Here is a 7,448-nt window from a genome sequence, read left to right on the forward strand (position 1 = left end):
AGCAAAATCCTGAAGGTCGGGGTCGCGCAAGGGTCGACATGGGTCGAGGTGGACTATCATGCGAAACCACTTTTTTCGGTCCCTACGGTGCCCCTAGATGATGAAAAGTACAATCCGAGGTTGATTACGAACACTTTTGTGCACCCCCTTCCGTAGAGCAAAATCCTGAAGGTCGGGGTCGCACAAGTGTGCACCCCCTTCCGTAGAGCAAAATCCTGAAGGTCGGGGTCGCGCAAGGGTCGACATGGGTCGAGGTGGACTATCATGCGAAACCACTTTTTTCGGTCCCTACGGTGCCCCTAGATGATGAAAAGTACAATCCGAGGTTGATTACGAACACTTTTGTGCACCCCCTTCCGTAGAGCAAAATCCTGAAGGTCGGGGTTGCGCACAAGTAGACCCCCTTCCGTAGAGCAAAATCCTGAAGGTCGGGGTCGCGCAAGGGTCGACATGGGTCGAGGTGGACTATCATGCGAAACCACATTTTTCGGTCCCTACGGTGCCCCTAGATGATGAAAAGTACAATCCGAGGTTGATTACGAACACTTTTGTGCACCCCCTTCCGTAGAGCAAAATCCTGGAGGTCGGGGTTGCGCACAAGTCGACCCCCTTCCGTAGAGCAAAATCCTGAAGGTCGGGGTCGCGCAAGGGTCGACATGGGTCGAGGTGGACTATCATGCGAAACCACTTTTTTCGGTCCCTACGGTGCCCCTAGATGATGAAAAGTACAATCCGAGGTTGATTACGAACACTTTTGTGCACCCCCTTCCGTAGAGCAAAATCCTGAAGGTCGGGGTTGCGCACAAGTCGACCCCCTTCCGTAGAGCAAAATCCTGAAGGTCGGGGTCGCGCAAGGGTCGACATGGGTCGAGGTGGACTATCATGCGAAACCACTTTTTTCGGTCCCTACGGTGCCCCTAGATGATGAAAAGTACAATCCGAGGTTGATTACGAACACTTTTGTGCACCCCCTTCCGTAGAGCAAAATCCTGAAGGTCGGGGTTGCGCACAAGTAGACCCCCTTCCGTAGAGCAAAATCCTGAAGGTCGGGGTCGCGCAAGGGTCGACATGGGTCGAGGTGGACTATCATGCGAAACCACTTTTTTCGGTCCCTACGGTGCCCCTAGATGATGAAAAGTACAATCCGAGGTTGATTACGAACACTTTTGTGCACCCCCTTCCGTAGAGCAAAATCCTGAAGGTCGGGGTCGCGCAAGGGTAGACCCCTTCCGTAGAGCAAAATCCTGAAGGTCGGGGTCGCGCAAGGGTCGACATGGGTCGAGGTGGACTATCATGCGAAACCACTTTTTTCGGTCCCTACGGTGCCCCTAGATGATGAAAAGTACAATCCGAGGTTGATTACGAACACTTTTGTGCACCCCCTTCCGTAGAGCAAAATCCTGAAGGTCGGGGTTGCGCACAAGTCGACCCCCTTCCGTAGAGCAAAATCCTGAAGGTCGGGGTCGCGCAAGGGTCGACATGGGTCGAGGTGGACTATCATGCGAAACCACTTTTTTCGGTCCCTACGGTGCCCCTAGATGATGAAAAGTACAATCCGAGGTTGATTACGAACACTTTTGTGCACCCCCTTCCGTAGAGCAAAATCCTGAAGGTCGGGGTCGCGCAAGTGTGCACCCCCTTCCGTAGAGCAAAATCCTGAAGGTCGGGGTTGCGCACAAGTAGACCCCCTTCCGTAGAGCAAAATCCTGAAGGTCGGGGTCGCGCAAGGGTCGACATGGGTCGAGGTGGACTATCATGCGAAACCACTTTTTTCGGTCCCTACGGTGCCCCTAGATGATGAAAAGTACAATCCGAGGTTGATTACGAACACTTTTGTGCACCCCCTTCCGTAGAGCAAAATCCTGAAGGTCGGGGTCGCACAAGTGTGCACCCCCTTCCGTAGAGCAAAATCCTGAAGGTCGGGGTCGCGCAAGGGTCGACATGGGTCGAGGTGGACTATCATGCGAAACCACTTTTTTCGGTCCCTACGGTGCCCCTAGATGATGAAAAGTACAATCCGAGGTTGATTACGAACACTTTTGTGCACCCCCTTCCGTAGAGCAAAATCCTGAAGGTCGGGGTTGCGCAAGGGTCGACCCCCTTCCGTAGAGCAAAATCCTGAAGGTCGGGGTCGCGCAAGGGTCGACATGGGTCGAGGTGGACTATCATGCGAAACCACTTTTTTCGGTCCCTACGGTGCCCCTAGATGATGAAAAGTACAATCCGAGGTTGATTACGAACACTTTTGTGCACCCCCTTCCGTAGAGCAAAATCCTGAAGGTCGGGGTCGCGCAAGGGTCGACATGGGTCGAGGTGGACTATCATGCGAAACCACTTTTTTCGGTCCCTACGATGCCCGTAGATGATGAAAAGTACAATCCGAGGTTGATTACGAACACTTTTGTGCACCCCCTTCCGTAGAGCAAAAGCCTGAAGGTCGGGGTTGCGCACAAGTCGACCCCCTTCCGTAGAGCAAAATCCTGAAGGTCGGGGTCGCGCAAGGGTCGACATGGGTCGAGGTGGACTATCATGCGAAACCACTTTTTTCGGTCCCTACGGTGCCCCTAGATGATGAAAAGTACAATCCGAGGTTGATTACGAACACTTTTGTGCACCCCCTTCCGTAGAGCAAAATCCTGAAGGTCGGGGTTGCGCACAAGTCGACCCCCTTCCGTAGAGCAAAATCCTGAAGGTCGGGGTCGCGCAAGGGTCGACATGGGTCGAGGTGGACTATCATGCGAAACCACTTTTTTCGGTCCCTACGGTGCCCCTAGATGATGAAAAGTACAATCCGAGGTTGATTACGAACACTTTTGTGCACCCCCAAAAATGGCCAAAATCCTGAAGGTCGGGTTCTCGGGGCGGTCGAGGCCCTCTGACGTGCACGAAAAACCGGTACCCACGCTGAGCTTCAGAATTTGGTCTCCAGAGACTAAGTCCCAACCGAAACTGGCAACCCACAAAAGTGTACCAAGGAGTGGTCGGATCGAGTTACAGTGTTCGAGAGTATTGACGAGCATGGTTATACGCAACTTTTTGCTTAAGGTGTCCAAGACCGTCAGACCCTTACTTACGGAGATATAAGACACGTGCGTGGTTGCTCGTGCCGAGCTTCAGAAATGTTGCTCCAGAGACTAAGTCCCAGAAAACCTTCGGACCCCGAAAACTCCCAGAAGGAGTCGTCGGATCGTTTCGCGATGTTCTAGTGAAATGTTCAGCTCGACGGAATGCAACTTTTACCTAAGGGGTCCAAGACCGTCAGACGCTTAGGTACGGAGGTACGGGCATGGGTCGGTTTTCCCCATACAAAATACCCCATGGAAAACTGCAAAACCCCAAAACAGGTCGAAGGAGTGGTCGGATCGTTTCGTGGTGTTCTAGTGAAATGTTCCATTCGATAGGGCGCAACTTTTTGCTAAAGGTGTCCAAGACCGTCAGACCCTTACTTACGGAGATATAAGACACGTGCGTGGTTGCTCGTGCCGAGCTTCAGAAATGTTGCTCCAGAGACTAAGTCCCAGAAAACCTTCGGACCCCAAAAACTCCCAGAAGGAGGCGTCGGATCGTTTCGCGATGTTCTAGTGAAATGTTCAGCTCGACGGAATGCAACTTTTACCTAAAGGGGTCCAAGACCGTCAGACGCTTAGGTACGGAGATACGGGCATGGGTCGGTTTTCCCCATACAAAATACCCCATGGAAAACTGCAAAACCCCAAAACAGGTCGAAGGAGTGGTCGGATCGTTTCGTGGTGTTCTAGTGAAATGTTCCATTCGATAGGGCGCAACTTTTTGCTAAAGGTGTCCAAGACCGTCAGACCCTTACTTACGGAGATATAAGACACGTGCGTGGTTGCTCGTGCCGAGCTTCAGAAATGTTGCTCCAGAGACTAAGTCCCAGAAAACCTTCGGACCCCAAAAACTCCCAGAAGGAGGCGTCGGATCGTTTCGCGATGTTCTAGTGAAATGTTCAGCTCGACGGAATGCAACTTTTACCTAAAGGGGTCCAAGACCGTCAGACGCTTAGGTACGGAGATACGGGCATGGGTCGGTTTTCCCCATACAAAATACCCCATGGAAAACTGCAAAACCCCAAAACAGGTCGAAGGAGTGGTCGGATCGTTTCGTGGTGTTCTAGTGAAATGTTCCATTCGATAGGGCGCAACTTTTTGCTAAAGGTGTCCAAGACCGTCAGACCCTTACTTACGGAGATATAAGACACGTGCGTGGTTGCCCGTGCCGAGCTTCAGAAATGTTGCTCCAGAGACTAAGTCCCAGAAAACCTTCCGACCCCAAAAACTCCCAGAAGGCGGCGTCGGATCGTTTCGCGATGTTCTAGTGAAATGTTCAGCTCTACGGAATGCAACTTTTACCTAAAGGGGTCCAAGACCGTCAGACGCTTAGGTACGGAGATACGGGCATGGGTCGGTTTTCCCCATACAAAATACCCCATGGAAAACTGCAAAACCCCAAAACAGGTCGAAGGAGTGGTCGGATCGTTTCGTGGTGTTCTAGTGAAATGTTCCATTCGATAGGGCGCAACTTTTTGCTAAAGGTGTCCAAGACCGTCAGACCCTTACTTACGGAGATATAAGACACGCGCGTGGTTGCCCGTGCCGAGCTTCAGAAATGTTGCTCCAGAAACAAAGTCCCAGAAAACCTTCGGACCCCAAAAACTCCCAGAAGGAGTCGTCGGATCGTTTCGCGATGTTCTAGTGAAATGATCAGCTCGACGAAATGCAACTTTTACCTAAGGGGGTCCAAGACCGTCAGACGCTTAGGTACGGAGATACGGGCATGGGTCGGTTTTCCCCATACAAAATACCCCATGGAAAACTGCAAAACCCCAAAACAGGTCGAAGGAGTGGTCGGATCGTTTCGTGGTGTTCTAGTGAAATGTTCCATTCGATAGAGCGCAACTTTTTGCTAAAGGTGTCCAAGACCGTCAGACCCTTACTTACGGAGATATAAGACACGTGCGTGGTTGCTCGTGCCGAGCTTCAGAAATGTTGCTCCAGAGACTAAGTCCCAGAAAACCTTCCGACCCCAAAAACTCCCAGAAGGAGGCCTCGGATCGTTTCGCGATGTTCTAGTGAAATGTTCAGCTCGACGGAATGCAACTTTTACCTAAAGGGGTCCAAGACCGTCAGACGCTTAGGTACGGAGATACGGGCATGGGTCGGTTTTCCCCATACAAAATACCCCATGGAAAACTGCAAAACCCCAAAACAGGTCGAAGGAGTGGTCGGATCGTTTCGTGGTGTTCTAGTGAAATGTTCCATTCGATAGAGCGCAACTTTTTGCTAAAGGTGTCCAAGACCGTCAGACCCTTACTTACGGAGATATAAGACACGTGCGTGGTTGCTCGTGCCGAGCTTCAGAAATGTTGCTCCAGAGACTAAGTCCCAGAAAACCTTCCGACCCCAAAAACTCCCAGAAGGAGGCGTCGGATCGTTTCGCGATGTTCTAGTGAAATGTTCAGCTCGACGAAATGCAACTTTTACCTCAAGGGGTCCAAGACCGTCAGACGCTTAGGTACGGAGATACGGGCATGGGTCGGTTTTCCCCATACAAAATACCCCATGGAAAACTGCAAAACCCCAAAACAGGTCGAAGGAGTGGTCGGATCGTTTCGTGGTGTTCTAGTGAAATGTTCCATTCGATAGGGCGCAACTTTTTGCTAAAGGTGTCCAAGACCGTCAGACACTTACTTACGGAGATATAAGACACGTGCGTGGTTGCCCGTGCCGAGCTTCAGAAATGTTGCTCCAGAGACTAAGTCCCAGAAAACCTTCCGACCCCAAAAACTCCCAGAAGGCGGCGTCGGATCGTTTCGCGATGTTCTAGTGAAATGTTCAGCTCTACGGAATGCAACTTTTACCTAAAGGGGTCCAAGACCGTCAGACGCTTAGGTACGGAGATACGGGCATGGGTCGGTTTTCCCCATACAAAATACCCCATGGAAAACTGCAAAACCCCAAAACAGGTCGAAGGAGTGGTCGGATCGTTTCGTGGTGTTCTAGTGAAATGTTCCATTCGATAGGGCGCAACTTTTTGCTAAAGGTGTCCAAGACCGTCAGACCCTTACTTACGGAGATATAAGACACGTGCGTGGTTGCCCGTGCCGAGCTTCAGAAATGTTGCTCCAGAGACTAAGTCCCAGAAAACCTTCCGACCCCAAAAACTCCCAGAAGGAGTCGTCGGATCGTTTCGCGATGTTCTAGTGAAATGTTCAGCTCGACGACATGCAACTTTTACCTAAAGGGGTCCAAGACCGTCAGACGCTTAGGTACGGAGATACGGGCATGGGTCGGTTTTCCCCATACAAAATACCCCATGGAAAACTGCAAAACCCCAAAACAGGTCGAAGGAGTGGTCGGATCGTTTCGTGGTGTTCTAGTGAAATGTTCCATTCGATAGAGCGCAACTTTTTGCTAAAGGTGTCCAAGACCGTCAGACCCTTACTTACGGAGATATAAGACACGTGCGTGGTTGCTCGTGCCGAGCTTCAGAAATGTTGCTCCAGAGACTAAGTCCCAGAAAACCTTCCGACCCCAAAAACTCCCAGAAGGAGTCGTCGGATCGTTTCGCGATGTTCTAGTGAAATGTTCAGCTCGACGAAATGCAACTTTTACCTAAAGGGGTCCAAGACCGTCAGACGCTTAGGTACGGAGATACGGGCATGGGTCGGTTTTCCCCATACAAAATACCCCATGGAAAACTGCAAAACCCAAAAACAGGTCGAAGGAGTGGTCGGATCGTTTCGTGATGTTCTAGTGAAATGTTCCATTCGATAGGGCGCAACTTTTTGCTAAAGGTGTCCAAGACCGTCAGACCCTTACTTACGGAGATATAAGACACGTGCGTGGTTGCTCGTGCCGAGCTTCAGAAATGTTGCTCCAGAGACTAAGTCCCAGAAAACCTTCCGACCCCAAAAACTCCCAGAAGGAGTCGTCGGATCGTTTCGCGATGTTCTAGTGAAATGTTCAGCTCGACGGAATGCAACTTTTACCTAAAGGGGTCCAAGACCGTCAGACGCTTAGGTACGGAGATACGGGCATGGGTCGGTTTTCCCCATACAAAATACCCCATGGAAAACTGCAAAACCCAAAAACAGGTCGAAGGAGTGGTCGGATCGTTTCGTGATGTTCTACTGACTTTTTAGGCTTACCGAGACACAACTTTCCGCAGAAGGGTGCAAAACTGTCAGACTCATAGTTTCGGAGATACAAGCATGGGTCATGTTTGCTCGTGCCGAGCTTCAGAATTTTCCATGGCCAAAAAGCCCTAGAATTTGACATTTCACTATTATAGGGAGGTATGGTTGTACTGAGTCGTCATAGAAAGTTTAGCCTCCTCATGTAAACTGACGATTCGATATCAGGGAGGTCGGGAGTTGTCGAAAAGAGACCCTAGGACCTAATACTAGACCCATGTAGTGGCAAGGTGTT

This window comes from Anopheles nili (assembly GCF_943737925.1).
Source record: "Anopheles nili chromosome X unlocalized genomic scaffold, idAnoNiliSN_F5_01 X_unloc_2, whole genome shotgun sequence".
NCBI classification, from domain to species: domain Eukaryota; kingdom Metazoa; phylum Arthropoda; class Insecta; order Diptera; family Culicidae; genus Anopheles; species Anopheles nili.